The sequence below is a fragment of the Canis lupus genome, chromosome 7 (genome assembly GCF_003254725.2).
Source record: "Canis lupus dingo isolate Sandy chromosome 7, ASM325472v2, whole genome shotgun sequence".
NCBI lineage: Eukaryota > Metazoa > Chordata > Mammalia > Carnivora > Canidae > Canis > Canis lupus.
Window position 1 is genome coordinate 70,890,620 of NC_064249.1, and position 15,957 is coordinate 70,906,576.

Sequence of the window (15,957 nt, forward strand, 5' to 3'; positions counted from 1 at the left end):
CTTTGTCATCTATCTACTCATTCTGTCACATTCAAGGAATGTTCCAATTTCTGAGCCTCAGTTTATATTTTTGCTTAAAAATAGAATAAACCACCAAAAAGGTTCATAAAATACAAAATTTCAGCTTGGCAAGTGATTAGAAAACTACAGTCTGTGAGAACCTCGGGTTCAAGACAAAATAACCAGCTCCCCCAGGTCATTATTCTCAGTCATCACCTCCTCCTGCCTGCTGGCAACAGCCACTCTTCAGAATTGTAAGGCACTCCTTTCCTCATTTTTCTTCACAAGTGTATTATCTATGTGTCTCTAATATGTATAATTGATTTCTACTTCCTTTTTGAAGTTTATACAAATGGCATGATGCACTGTTCATTACCATGTGTCTGCTTCTTTTTCTCCACATTATGCCTTTATGATTTGTCCATGCTATTGTATGTCTGTAGTTCATATCTGATGCTCTCTAATGCCCAAGGTTTGAATATACCACACTGTGTTTATCTATTATATTATTGGTGGGCACGGACTGCTTTCCTATTTGGACCTCTTTTTGAACACTGCACTCTATACTCTTTTGCATGTATCCTAGTACATATAAACATACATTCTGCAGACTATGAAACAAGAACAGGAAAGGGTAGATGTATCTTCAGCTGTAGTCAGGACTGTCGAATTGTATTCAAAGTGGTTTTATAAATCTATATTTCCATTAACTGTGTATAGGAATTCGATTGCTTCATTTCCTCGCCAACACTCGCTATTGTCAAGCATTTTAATTTTTATCAATCTGGTGAACTCATACTGATATCATTGCTTTTAAAATTCATTTTGGGGGATCCCTGAGTGGCTCAGAAGTTTAGCACCTGCCTTCGGCCCAGGGCGTGATCCTGGAGTCCCAGGATTGAGTCCCACATTAGGCTCCCTGCATGGAGTCTGCTTCTCCCTCTATAGAGCCTGCTTCTCCCTCTGCCTGTGTCTCTGCACCTTTCTCTCTCTCTCTCTTTCTCTCTCTCTCTCAGGAATAAATAAATAAAATCTTTAAAAAAAATAAAATTTGTTTTGGTTTAATTTGTATTTCCCCATAGTTAATAAGGTTGAAAACATTATTATAGGTATATTAGCCCTGTTAAAATTCTCTTTTGTGATGTATCCGTACACATCCCATGCTATTTTTTATGAGATTCTTATTTTTCCTCTTGTTAATTTTGAAGATATTTATGTATTTTGGTGCATCCCTTTGTTGATAATGTGAAAAATAGATTTTTCATAATGTGGCTTTCCTATTTCCTCTATGTTCCGTTCAATGATTTCAAAAACTTGGTCAAATTTGTCAATTTTTATCTTATTGATTAATGCTGAGTCTAGTTTTTTTGAAAAAATGTGTTTTTTTTTTAACCTGGAGATCATGAAGATATTCAATATTATATTACGGTCAATATGAATTGATTTTTTTGTGTGCACAAAGGTAGAAGTAGGTTTCTTCCATTTTTTTCCCCTCAGTATGGATAGCTAACTGTTCCAGCATCATTTCTTCAAAAGACCACTCGCTCTCCATGCTCTGCAGTCTGCCTTTGTCATAAATCACGTGTTCATAGACATCTAGTTCTGCTCCTATTCTGCTGCACTCAGTTTTTCTATCTCTGAGATAGGATCACACCCATTCCCATTGTTTTAGGCTAAATCTTGACTCTTGATGAAGAGATCCTCTCCCCTTGGCTCTTCCAGAGTTTCTTTGCTATTTTCTGTTTATCACATTTTCCTGTAAGTTTTAGAACCAGGTTTTCAAGTTCCACCAAAAATAAAACAATTTTTTAAGTATTCAGATTTTCATTAGGATTGTATTGAATCTATAAATCATTTGGGGTAGAATTGACAACTTTTAAATATTGAGACTTTGAATCCATGAACATGATTTATGTCTCCCCATTCCTATATTTCTTTAGATGTTTCTCTCATTATAATTTTACAGTTTTCTTTGTTGCATCTTGTGTATCCCTTGGGGGATATATTTCTAAGTACTTAATAATTTTTCTATAGATTCTTTTGCATTCTCTGTATATCAACCACAGTAGCATCATAATATTTTAATTTCTTCTTTCAATTTTTAAAATATTGGTACTCTATCTTGTCTTGCAGCCCTGGCCAAGACCTCCAGTACAATAATGAATAGAAACAGACAGAGCATACATCAGGTTTTTACCCAATCTCAAGGGAAAACATGTATCCGATTATGATTCTTACTGTAGGCTTTTTGTAGATAGAGTTAAATAGTAAAGAAAAAACATTAAACAAGAAAGTTATCCAAGACTCTTATCAATCCCTTACTTCCTACATCTTTCCTGCCAGCATTTCTCACCACTTTCAGGTAAGAGTATCAGGGACCAAACAATCATTACCTCTTGCCTGAATTACTTGAAAAGCTCCTAAGTGCTCTATCTGATTCTACCTTTGCCTGCTTCCTCCAAACAATCCTCGGATGGCACTTTATAAGGAGATTGTGCCTTTGCTCTGCTTACCCACCTTCAGTGACTTCCCATCCTACTTGCTGAGAGCCAAACCCTATGTGGCCCATAAGACTCCCAGTATGGGACTGATAGATGCTGATGTCACTCCTCCTGTTGTACCTTCATGCCTCACATGCACACTCCAGCCACCTGACCTCCTCTATGCCTGTCTTCAAACACTCCAGACTGCTCTTGCCTGAGGGTGTTGGCCTGAAAGTCTCTTCTCATACCCCCATATCTGCATGGGTCAACTCCTGGTTTTCTTTAGGTTTCAGCACAAATATTATATTCACCTTAGTGAAGCCTAAGATATTACTTTGACAATAAGACTTGTGCATTTATACTTACTCTTTTGGGGGCCATATCTTTATCCATAGACCTTATCACTATATTTAGTTCCTCATTTTCAATTTGTAATTTCCTTCCAGTATAATTTTCTTCCAGGTAATGACAGCAGGGGGCTTTGTCTGTTTTTGTCCACTAATACATCCACCATACCCAGAATAGTCCCTGACAGTCAGTAGTCACTTAAATCATTTCCAAATATTTTAGATCTGTGAATATAAATTAAGGGATAGCAAACACATTTGTTATATTCTCAAATTTCACAACTTATTTAAAGTTTGGCGCTTTCTCCTAAAGGACCTGGTATTTAAATTAAGAATCTAGAAATTACTGTTTTTCTAAACAAAAAATAAGCGTATAAATCCTAAGTTGTATATAAAAGTTTAATGAAATGCCTTATTGACACATACATCCAGTCTGCAGCCTGTGTCTGCGCCCTTTGCTTTACAGATAATTTTTGTCTCTTAGTGCATTCTGGCCAAGCCGTTGGACTTAGGAACAACTCCATGTCTATCCTCATCATCAAGTTATTCTCAAAGACATAATCCATTAATAAAATGGATAATAAAAATGCCATTTACCATCTCTTATTGTTTTTTACTTTGTACTTTACTGTGTAACTGATATTGCTATATTTGGATTTAAGCAGGCTTGGTTCTATTTGACATACAACTTTAAAAATGTATTTTAAAACAATGCTGTTAGCATGCTGAAACCATTCAGCAAATCTAACATTTTCTTTCAATGGCATGACAGTATTCTTCAAAGTAGTCCTGCAAATCAGCTTCTATTAAAATGAATGTGAAAGGAGAAATTGGAATATTTTCATAGCAGAAAGTAACTTGCAGTTATCTTAAGGGCAGGGAAGTTATTTAGGAGATCAACGTGTCAAATTTCACTTTTTGCTACCTAATTTTTGTGGATACCATCTCTTCAAAAAAGTTTATAATGCCCAAAACTTAAAATCCGTTCCAAGTTAAAGTTGTTCTACAAAATGCAGTACAAGGACAGTTTAAATGATGTTACTAATATTCTCTGTTTTGAATTGAGGGTTATTCTACTAAAACCGCTAATCAAGTAGTCTACCAGTAGGTTGCAGTGCCCTTATGGGCTCAAAGTAAATGTGTGCTGAATTAATAATTGAAAGAATTATCTTATAACTTTTTGCATGAAGTTAAAAAGATTTAGAAAGAGTAGAAAAATAATTCTCCTGACTTTGTGAGGAAATTCTAATCATCACTAAAATCATATAAAGGCTAGAAGCAGAAAACTGAAGAAATTAAAATATTCTATAAACTGTAACTATTCTCTATTTTATATTATGATGTTTATAGTAGCAAATAAAACAAAAAAAATCTTATTTACCCAAAAATTTATAGTATATCTAGACAATGAGCCTTGAGCTAAGAATTTTGCTTTTTTGAAGTGGTTTAAGAAAAGAAAGAAAAAGCAGCAGTAGCACCATCAATGGAGACCATGTGTTTTCTGCAAAGCCTAAAATATTTGCTACCTGGCCCTTTAAACAAAAAAAATTGTCCATCCCTGATCTAGAAAATTGAATACTACACAGTCATCAATCATGACAATGTAAAAATTACTTTTAAGGTAAAATAATGTCATTATTGATTAAGCTCAAAAAGCAAGTTAAAGGATTTTGGGAAGCGGCCCCAGTAGGAATTAGCTAGAATCTATCTCCTCACCTAGACAACAATTGTACCAGTAGAATCTGTCTGATGTAACTCTTTTGGAACACTAGCATCTATTGAAAGCTTGTAACATCCAGGATAGGTTGGGACAGTGAATTATTGATGTTAATTTTGGTCAATTTCAGCTTTTAGCACAGTAGCACCTATTCATTTCTCCCACCCCCAAACATGTGGCAGGCACCTATGTAAATGTCTCAAAAGCAACTGGTCCACAACTTACATGAGCCAGAATGGGCAGAGAGACCCTGTCTTCCATATATCAAAGATCTGTGCTCTGGTCACATCAAAATGCAAAGAAGCAAGTGCTGATTGTTGTTGAACCTCTTTTCATTGTTGCAAGCCCATCCCTCTCTGTTTGAAGTGACTTCCAAGGGACTTAAAGGGCTGATATCCATACCTCCCCCTTCGTTTTTCTCTCCCCACCTTTTGGGGATACATTAAATACTGGATATAAAAAGCAACTGTATATATGTGGAAAATTAGAAAATAACTGTGGATGCCTGGGAAAGGCACAGGCTCAAAAAGACCTGAGGAATCTTAAGTTTACACTTTGCACTTGTCCTTAACACAGACACAGCCTACAATCAAAATCAATAAACAAGCATGCTTAGGTATCTCAGTTGGTTAAGCTTGTGACTCCTTTTTTTTTTTAAGATTTTATTTATTTATTCATGAGAGACACACAGAGAGAGGCAGATACAGGCAGAGGGAGAAGCAGGCTCCATGTAGGAAGCCTGACATGGGACTCCATCCTGGGACTCCAGGATCATGCCCTGGGCAGAAGGCAGGCACCAAACCGCTGAGCCACCCAGGGACCCACTAAGTTTGTGACTCTTGATCTCAGCTCAGGTCTCGATCATGGAGGTGTGAGTTCAAGCCCTGCATTGGGCTCTATAATCTATATCTATATATATATATATATATATATATATATATGTATATAAATTCATATATATATGAATAAATAATAAAACAGCAATAAATAAAACAGAAAACAGCAATCCCTGGAGAAGAGAGTCTGATTTCCAGAATTATCACAAATATCAGTTTTCAACAACAACAAAAAGATAAAAACGTATATAAACAAAGAGGTAAGTATGATCCACTTAAAATAAAAAAAAATTAGGGGTGTCTGGGTGGCTCAGTTAAGCCTCTGACTCTTGGTTTTGGCTCAACTCATGATCTTATGAGTGGTAAGAGTGAACCTTGCGTCAAGCTCCCTGCTCAGCCAGAGTTCTGCTTGAAGATTATCTCCCTCTGTTCTTCCTCCCACTCAAGCATGTGCTTGTGCTCTCTTTCTCTCTCTCAAATAAATAAATAAATAAATCTTTAAAAACTAAAACAGTAAATCAACAGAAATTATTCCTAAAAAAAACTCTGAGGGTATATCTACTAGACCAAGAATTTAAAACTTTCTTTTTTAAAAAATTATTTATTTATTTGAGAAAGAGAGCAGGGAGAGGGGAAGAAAGAGAGGGAGAGAAAGTCTTTTTTAAGCAGAATCCGTACTGAATGTGGAGGCTGACATGGGGCTGGATCCCAGGACTCTAAAAGACACTGAGATCACAACCTAGCCAAAACCAAGAGTTGGATGTTTAATCAACTGTGCCACCCAGCACCCCTAAAACAACTGTCTTAAAGATGCTTAAAGAACTAAAGGAAGAGGTAGAGAAAGTCAAGAAAACAATGTCTGAATAAAATAGAACTATCAATAAGAGATAATAATTTAAAAAGAAATTATGGAGCTTAAAAATATCAGTGAACTAAAGTTAGAACAATGGAAATTATTGAGAGTGAGGAAAAGAAAAAGGATTGAAGAAAAGTGAACAAAGCCTAAGGGACCTGTGAGACACCATTAAATGGATCAGTATACACATTGTGGGGGGTCCTAGTAGGAGAAGGATAAGAGAGAAAAAGAGAAATATTTGAAGAAATAATGTCTGAATAGTTCCCAAATTTGATGGTATAGATGAATATAAACATTCAAGCTCAATGAATTCCAAGTAAAATGAATTCAAGGAACCCACACTGAGCAACATTATAATCAAACTTTTGAAAGCCAAAAGCAAAGAGAGAATCTTGAGAAAAGTAAGAGAGAAGCAACTTGTCACATATAAGAGATCCTCAATAAAATTACCAGTAGATTGTCATCAGAAAGTTTGGGACCAAAAGTCAGTGGGGCAATATATTCAAACTAATAATAGGGGGAAAACCCTGTCAATCAAGAATCTTCAATCTAATTGTCCTTCAAAAGTGAAGAAGAAATTAAGACATTCCCAGATAAATAAAAGATGAGTGAATATGTTACCACTAGAACTACCATGCAAGATATGTTTAAGGGAAGACTTGCAGGGTGACATGAAAAGACATATGAAGAAATAAAGATCTTAGTTAATGTGACTACATGGGCAATTATAAAAGCTAATATTATTATAACAATTATTTGCCACTATACTTTTTTTCTATGTGATTTTATAGACTGACGCATTTCTTTATTAGTCTAAAAGCTAGATTACTCTAATTTTGGTTATAATGCCACATTCCATTTTCTACATGATTTCAGAGATCACTGTATTTAAGATAATTATTTTTGTTTTAGTTTTATGATATCAATAATCAAAACAGGTGGAGATAGAGCTGTTAAAGGAGTAAAGTTTTTTATAAGTTATACACTAAAATTAGAACGTTATAACTTTAGGATATTAAATGCAATCTCCATGGTAACCACACACACACACACACACACACACACAAATAGCTATAGAATATATACACATGGAAGTGAGAAAAAAAATTTAAACATTTTACTACAAAAAAAAAGTTAACCCAAGAAAATAGAAGACTATAATTCAGGAAGAAACGAGGGTCAAAATTTGTAAACAGTAGAACTAAGTCTTTTCTTATCAGTAATTACTTTAAACATAAATAAGTTAAAGTCTCCAATAAAAGACAGAGATTGGCAAATGGATAAAAATACATGATCCAACTATATATTCATTTTAGATCAAAAGACATAAATAGAATGAAAGTGAAAAGACAAAAAAAAATGTTCCATGAAAACAGTAAACAAAAGAAAGCATAGGTGGCTATATTAAGATCAGACAAAATATATTTTAAATAAGTTTACATGAGACAAAAACATATAACATATTAATAGAAGTTTCAAAACAGTAAGAAGATACTACAATTATAATTATTTGTATACCTAATAACAGATCATCAAAGTATATGAAGCAAAAATAGAACTGAAGGGAGAAATCATTTATAATAATAGTTGCAGATTTCAATACTCTATTCTCAAAATTGGATAGAAATATCAGATAGGAGATAAGGAAACAGATCTTAAATGCAATAAACCAACTAGATCTAACAGACACATACACAACACTGTACCTAATAACATTCTTCAATAACATTCTTCTCAAGTGCACATGGGGCATTTTCCAGGATAGACCATATTTTAGAACATGACTTAAGTCTCAATAGATTTAAAATGATAGATATTATGCAAATTATCTTCTTCTGCCACAACAGGATAAAGTTAGATCAATAATAATAACAGAAATAAAACTGGAAAACCACCAAAGGATCAAATAAAAAAAAGTCACAAAGCAAATTTAAAAATACTCAGAGATAAAGAGACAGGACAACACAACATACCAAAATTTATGAGATTCAGTGAGTGGGGTGATAAGAGGAAAATTTATAGGTATAAATGCTTACGTTAAAAAACAAGATCTAAAATCAACAATCCAGCTTTGTAACTTAAAGAATAAACCAAACTCAACTAAAATAAACCAAAAGCTAGCAAAATGAAGGCAATAATAAAGATTGGAGCAGCAATAAATGAAATAGAGAATAAAAAGAGCAACAAAATTGACAAAAATTTAGCTAGATGGGTTAAGAAAAAATAAGACAAATTACTAAAATCAGAAATAGAAGTGGGAACATTACTGCTGATTACATAGAACATAAAAAGGATTATAAAAAATACTGTGAACAATTGTATACTTAAAATTGGATAACCTAAATGGAATGCACAAATTCTTGAGATAACAAAACCTTTTTTCAATATAGGTTGAAAAAAAAAATCTGAATTAATCTCTAACTAGTAAGGTGACTAAATCAGTAATCAAAAAAATCTCTTTAGGGCAGCCCTGGTTGCTTAGTGGTTTAGCACCACCTTCGCCTGGGGCATGATCCTGGAGACCTGGGATCGAGTCCCATGTCAGGCTCCCTGCATGGAGCCTGCTTCTCCTTCTGCCTGTGTCTCTGCCGCCCACCCCCCCCCCATAAATAAATAAAATTTAAAAAAATCTCTTTATAGAGAAAAGCCCTATATATGATGACTTTACTAGTGAACTCTAACAAACATTACAAAAGAACTAACTTCAATCCTTCTCAAACTTTTCCAAAATAATAAAAACGATGAAACTCATTCTGTCAGGCCAGTATTACCATGAAATCAAAGCCATACAAAGATAATATGAAGAAAGAAAACAACAGATCAATATCCTTAATGGACAGTGATGCAAAACCCTCAAGAAAACACTGGCAAACATTATTCAACAGCATATTAAAAGGATTATACATCATGTGTAAATGAGATTTCTTCCTGGAATGCAAGGATGGTTAAATATGCAAACCAGTAAGTATAATATGCCACATTAAAATCATGCAGGAAAAAACTCCTGCATGATCATTTCAACCGATGCAGAACAAGCAACTGACAAAATTTAATACTTTTTCATGATAAAAAAAACTCGATAAATCAGAAATTGAAGGAAACTACCCTAACATAATAAAAGCCACATATGAAAAGCCTACAGCAAACATTATGCTCAATGGTTAAATACTGACAGCTTTTCTCTTAACATGAGGAATGAGGCAAAGATGCCAGCTTTTGCCACTTCTATTCAACATAGCATTGGTGGTTGTAGCCAGAGCAATAAGAAAAAGAAATAGAAAGGAACCAAATTGGAAAAGAAGAAATAAAATTATCTCTGTTTGCAGACTATGTTCTTAGGTAAAGAATGGTCTAAAGATTCCAGAAAAAAATCTGTTAGAAGTAAGAAATAAATTCAGCAAACAGCAGGATACAAAGTCAATATGTGAAAAATCAGTTGCATTTCTATAAATTAACAATGAATACTCTGAAAAGGAAGTTATGAAAATAATTCCATTTACAATGTCATTAAAAAGAATAAAATACTTAGAAATTAGCCAAAGAGGTGGAAGATTTGCACAATGACAACTATAACCCACTGGTGAGAGAAATGAAAGAAGATGTAGGTAAATAGAAACATATCCCATGTTCATGGATTGAATGACCTAATATTGTTGAGATGTCAATACTAACTGAAGTGATCTATAGATTTATTGTAATCCCTATTCAAATCTCAATGACTTTTCCTTCTTCAGAAATTAGAGAAATCTATCCTAAATATTATGAAATCTCAAAAGGACCCTGAATAGGCAAAATAATCTTGAAAAAGTATAAAGCATGGCAACTGGGTGGCTAAGTGTTTGAGCATCTGCCTGCAGCTCAGGTCATGGTCAGCCCACGTCAGGCTCCCCATGAGGATCTTGCTTATTCTCCTGCCTGTGTCTCTGCCTCTCTCTCCGTGTCTCTCATGAATGAGTAAATAAAATCTTAAAAAAAACAAAAAACAAAACTCATTCGCTTTGAATAGTGAACTCTAAGGAATTTTAATTTCCTTTCCTAATCAAATCTTTAAAAGCATCTCCCTTCTAGACCCCCATTCATGCAGTAAAAGTGATGCAAAACCAGAAGCAACTCAATCAGGAGCTCCAAGCATATCAAACTTTTCTGGCAATGGCAGAACACTGTTGGTAGGAAATCAGTTGTACCAGCAGGTTCTTCATTGTCTGCAACATTGAACCAACATATATTCTAAGAGCTTGTGGCCCTCAACACAATAGGCTGCTCAACAAAATGCTCAGGACAGTGACCCAGAGCACCAGGGGTTAGCATGGCATTTGGGAACCACCTGGTACTGCTGTTGGAGAAACTGATGCAGCTAGTTATCTGTATGTTAGAGAATTCTTTTAAATATAGGTTTCTGGACAGACTGGGTGGCTCAGCAATTTAGTGCCGCCTTCAGCCCAGCACGTGATCCTGGAGATTTGATGTTTTTAGTTAAATGGCTCTAGCTTTAGACACTTTTTTTCATCAATTGCCCATGCCTCAACAATGGAAGTATTTAATTTACTATTATAATTTCTCTTCCCCTTTCTAAATTCTAACCTAAGATATTGACTTTGTTTAACTGGTTTGCTTCTGAATATGTGAATATAATGAGGAAAAAAAAATATTCCAGTTTTTATTTCCTAAAAAAAAATGAGTTGTCTGTAATATAGCTCCAAGACTGGTTCCTTAAATGATCCTGGCTCCTGGCAATGCAAAAATCATGTCCTTGGGGCTTCTGTACTCTGTGAACTTCTAAAGTCATCACAAGGAGAATCAGCAAGACCACTAATGATTTTAATCACTTTATTGAGGAGATCTGGTATTTGGTCTATATTTGTAGATAGTTATGTGTTTTCATACACTTACATTTGCATAAAATCTGTGTAATTCTTAGGTGTTTTATATGTAAGAATTTTACATGATGATCTTTAGAAAACCACCACTGTTTTCTCACAAGCAAAGAAGAAGGAGGAAGGAGGAGGAAGAGGAAGAAAAAAATTAAAACAAAACCCAAAACCTAACCAAACCCTCAATTTCTGTAGGGCAGCAGGAGACCAATATATTGCTTTTCTTATTCCCTTAGAGTACAACTGAATTATCTTAATCAGACACTGTTGATATATTTTATCTGCTTAGGTCTTGTTTGCAAGCTACAGAACTCTCTGTATTCAACTTAGGATAAGGACACTTATTGAAAAATTATTTAGCCTTGCAGAATGGGTAGAGAAATAGCAGAATTAAACTAATGAAGATGGAGGAATAAACCAAGACAAGATTTACTCTCCTACCAGAAATTCTCACATATGAGTAACAATATATGAAACCTGGATTTTAAGACTGTAGATACCAGACACTGAACAGCAATCCCTGAAACACAGGAAACAAATGAGGTGAGTTCTATTATTTTTCCAGCTTGCAGACCTGAAGAGAGTTGCCAGGCAACAGTGCAAGGAAGGGGGAACCCAAGCAGAGTCTAGCATAAAGCAATTGAGTAAAACTCAATTTCAGTCTCTGGGTACAACAAAGCAGCTAGAGTTCACAGGACAAAGTGCCAGAGAAGAGAGAGTTGCCCAGAGAGTTGCTCAGACATCTGCAGAACATCCTCCTGTGTATTCAACTGGGTAATGATCAGAGCTTACATATGAGGAAAGTTTCCAAGGCTGGAGAAGGACCCATCAAAAGGGATTAGAGATAAGAGTACTGAACCAGGAACAGGATATCTTCTGATTGAATGAGACCACATGAGTAGAATCCACGGAAGGATTTTGGTTTCTGTAGCAGAGAACGATAAGCCCAAGACTGAATCGGTTCCAGCCCTGCCTAAAAACTCAGAAAAGTAAGACTCAAAAGCAGCTGTCAGCAAGGTATGGCCTGTAGACAAAATCCAGCTTGTATCCTATTTTTGCATGGCCTTCAAGCTAAGGATTTTAAAAAAATTTTAAATGTTTACAGTATTTGAGATTATAAGAAAAAATATCTAAAAATATTCAACAAAGATTTTTTGCAGAAAATGTTGGCTGACACCTACTCAAAAGGATCAATCTTTCCAAGCAACTTAACTGCCTCATTGAATGAGGCTTGAGAACATTTATATGAATAAATAAATATATAAATGAACATCTGCACAAACTATTAAAACATGAGAGGCATTTTCTTTTAAAAAGACTTGAATTGAACTTCTAGATAAAAAAGATAATTGAACATGTTAAATAAAACACAAACTAGAAATGATTAAATGCTGTTTAGACATCAAAGCAGAAAAATTGTAAACTTGAAACCACAGCAAGAGGAACCTTACAAAATGAAGTACAGTGAGAAACAGGGAGAGCATCAGTGAGTTGTGGGACAATTTCATGTGCCTAATAACATGTTTTGGCAATTTCCAAAGAAGAGACATAGAGAGAAAAATACAGCTGAAAAAATAACTAGTGAAAAGTTGCCAAATCTGATGAAAATAAAACCAAGAAACTGAAAGAACCCCAATCATAGGAAATATGAAGCCAACTACACCAAGACACAATACAATCACAATGCTCAATACCAGTGATAAAGAGAACATACTAAGAACAATGAGAGGGACGCCTGGATGGCTCAGTGTTTGAGTGTCTGCCTTCAGCTCTGGGTGTGATCCTGGAGTCCCGGGATAAAGTCTCACACTGGGCTCCCTGCATGGAGCCTGCTTCTCCTTCTGCCTATATCTCTGCCTTTCTCTGGGCCTCTCATGAATAAATAAATAAAATTTAAAAAAAAATGAGAGAAAAAAAATGTTGTAAACAAGGAAATATTGTTTTTCATTGGCAACACTGGAAACAAGAACAATATCTTTCAAGTGATGAAAGGGAAAAATTGACAACTTAGAATCCTCTAACCACTGAAATTATATTTCACAAAATGAGGTAAAGGACTTTTCAAATGCACAAAAGCTAAAAGAATTTATCACCAGCATATCCACACTACCAAAAATGTTAAAAGAATTTCTTTAGGCATAAAGAAAATTATTCCAGAATGAAATGTGAATCTACAGAAAGAAATGAAGGCCACAGGACTATTAACTATATAGGCAAATATATAAGATTTCTTTTTTAAAAAATTTACAAAAACTGTAACAACATAGTGTGGGGTTGATACATATAAAAGTAAAATGCATGACAATAGCAGCAAAGTAGGGAGGAGAGAAATGTAAATGTAAATAAGGCACTTATACATTAAAAGATGTAATATCATTTTAAAGCACAGTTTTATAAAGTAAATATCTATACTATTAAACCCTAAAACAATTACTAAATTAACAGAGTTATAGTCAATAAGCCAATGAAAAAACAAAAGTGAAGTGAAAAGAGAGAAAAAGAAGAGCAGATGTAAATAGAAAACAAATAGCAAGATAATGGATTTAATCCCTAGCTATATCAGAAAGCACATTAAATATAAGATTGATTTAATCCTAATCATATGAATAACCACACTAAATATAAATAGCCTAGATAGTCTAATTAAAAGAAAATATTTTTAAGTCTGGAAAAAAGAAACAAGACAATTATAAAAAAGATATGACATGACACAACTAGCCAACAGAAAGTTGAATTTAAAAAAAAAGAAAGTTGAATTAGCTATATTAATATCAGACAAAGTAGATTTCAGGGTAAAATGTATTACAAAGGATAAAGCAAGCTATTTAATAATAATGGAGGGATTAATCAAACCGACATAACAATCCTCAATGGTTATATATTTTAAGAGTTTATAAATCATAAGGCAAAAATGAAAAATAGATACAAATTAACCCTAAATAGGCCATAGATCCAAACAGGAAACCTAAAAGTATATAACTTAATAAGAAATTACAGAACAAAACTTTGGGTTAGGCAAAGAGTTTTTAGATGTGATACCAAAAGCATTAAAAGAATAGTTGTTAAACTGGGGTTCATCAAAAGTAAAATATTTGCAAATTATATACCCGATTTTTAAAAACCTGAATACAAAATATATACAGAATTCTCAAAACTTTTTTTAGAGCTACAAATGACACAAATGTATTATCTTGTAGTTCAGTAGGTCAAATGTTCAATACAAGTTTAACTGTGTTAAAAATCCTCAGAATTAGAAAAAAAGAAAAACAAAACAAAAACAAAACAGTCAAGAAATAAATGGACCAAGGATTTGAACAAGTACATCCTTAAGGATGATAACTGGATTGAAAATACACACATGAAAGATATTCATTATCATTAGTCATTAGGGAAATTCAAATTAAAACCACAACAAGATGGCACTACACACTTAGTAAACTGTCTAAAATTAGTAAGATTGGCCATACCAAGTGTTGGTAAAGATGTAGAGACCTTGGAACTCTTGAATACTTCTGTCAGGAATATAAAATGGGACAATCATTTTGGAATTTCTTATATTTTTAAACATACATCTACCATATGATATTGTCATTCCATTCATATATGTTTACCAAGGAGAAATGAAAGCACATGTCCATACAAAATGCAGTACATGCCTGTTCATGGCAACTTCATTTCTAATGTCCTAAAACCTAAAATAATCCAAATTTCCATCAACAGATGGGTAAACAAATCATTGTATATCTATACAATGGCATACTACTCAGTAATAAAAATGAATAAATTATTGATATATGCTACAATAGATGAATCTCAAAATACTTATGCTAAGTAAAAGAAGGCAGATAAAAATACTTTGTATGAATCTATTAATATAAAATGCAAACTAATGACAAGTGATAAAGAATAGATCAGTGGTTTCCTAGGGACTAGGAGATATGGAGGAACAGGTAGGGATGGTAGGGATTACTCAGTGGCAAGGAAATGTTTAGGGAAAATGGATATTGACTGCAGTTTGATGGTTTCGTGAGTATCTGCACATGCCAAAATTTGTCAAAATGTCTACTTAAACATACAATACAGTACACATATTTTATTATACTTCAGTAAAGATATTAATAAAATGAAGGAGGTTGGAAGAGATTTGGATTGGAAATGGATAAAAGGAGAAAAAACAGGGAGCAGAGAGATGTTTCAAAGTCAGCAGACAGGACAAGCCACCATTGACACAGTTGCTACTACAGATCCAACAACCTAGGAGAGAGAATCTGATTGGATCGGCTGATGTCAATGCCAGTCCTAGTGATGCCCTCATTTCCACTATGGGGAGTGGACACCAAGAATGAGCCTCCTTTCCAAACTGCTGATGTCACATACCAGACCTGGTGATGCCCTCATTTCCAATACAAGGAGTGGACACCTAGAATGAGCCTCCCTTCCTAACTCACAAAATGTAGGGAATATAACTCCCCAAAAGTAAACTGGGGAGGCTGTTTGGAGTGAAAATGTATGTAGGAAAGCAAAACAAATGAAAAAAATAGTCACCCTAGCTACATATGACTTTGCATGTTTTTTTTTTTGTTATTGTTCTAAGTATGCTTCTTTCTCTTATAAAGATAGAAGCAGCAAAGAATTAAAGACATCAGCTTCTGTTATTTTTGAAATCTACTTATTGAAACTCTCACATTTATTCTTCAGTAAGATTTTATATAGAATTTTTGCTATGATGCAGCACACTTCTATTTGTGAGTTTGTGCAAGCGTGTATTCATCAAACATCTATCGCCTAAGTAAGTTAATATGGATCTTGGAACCAAGTGCTTTGTTGTTCACTGCTTCTTAATAAAG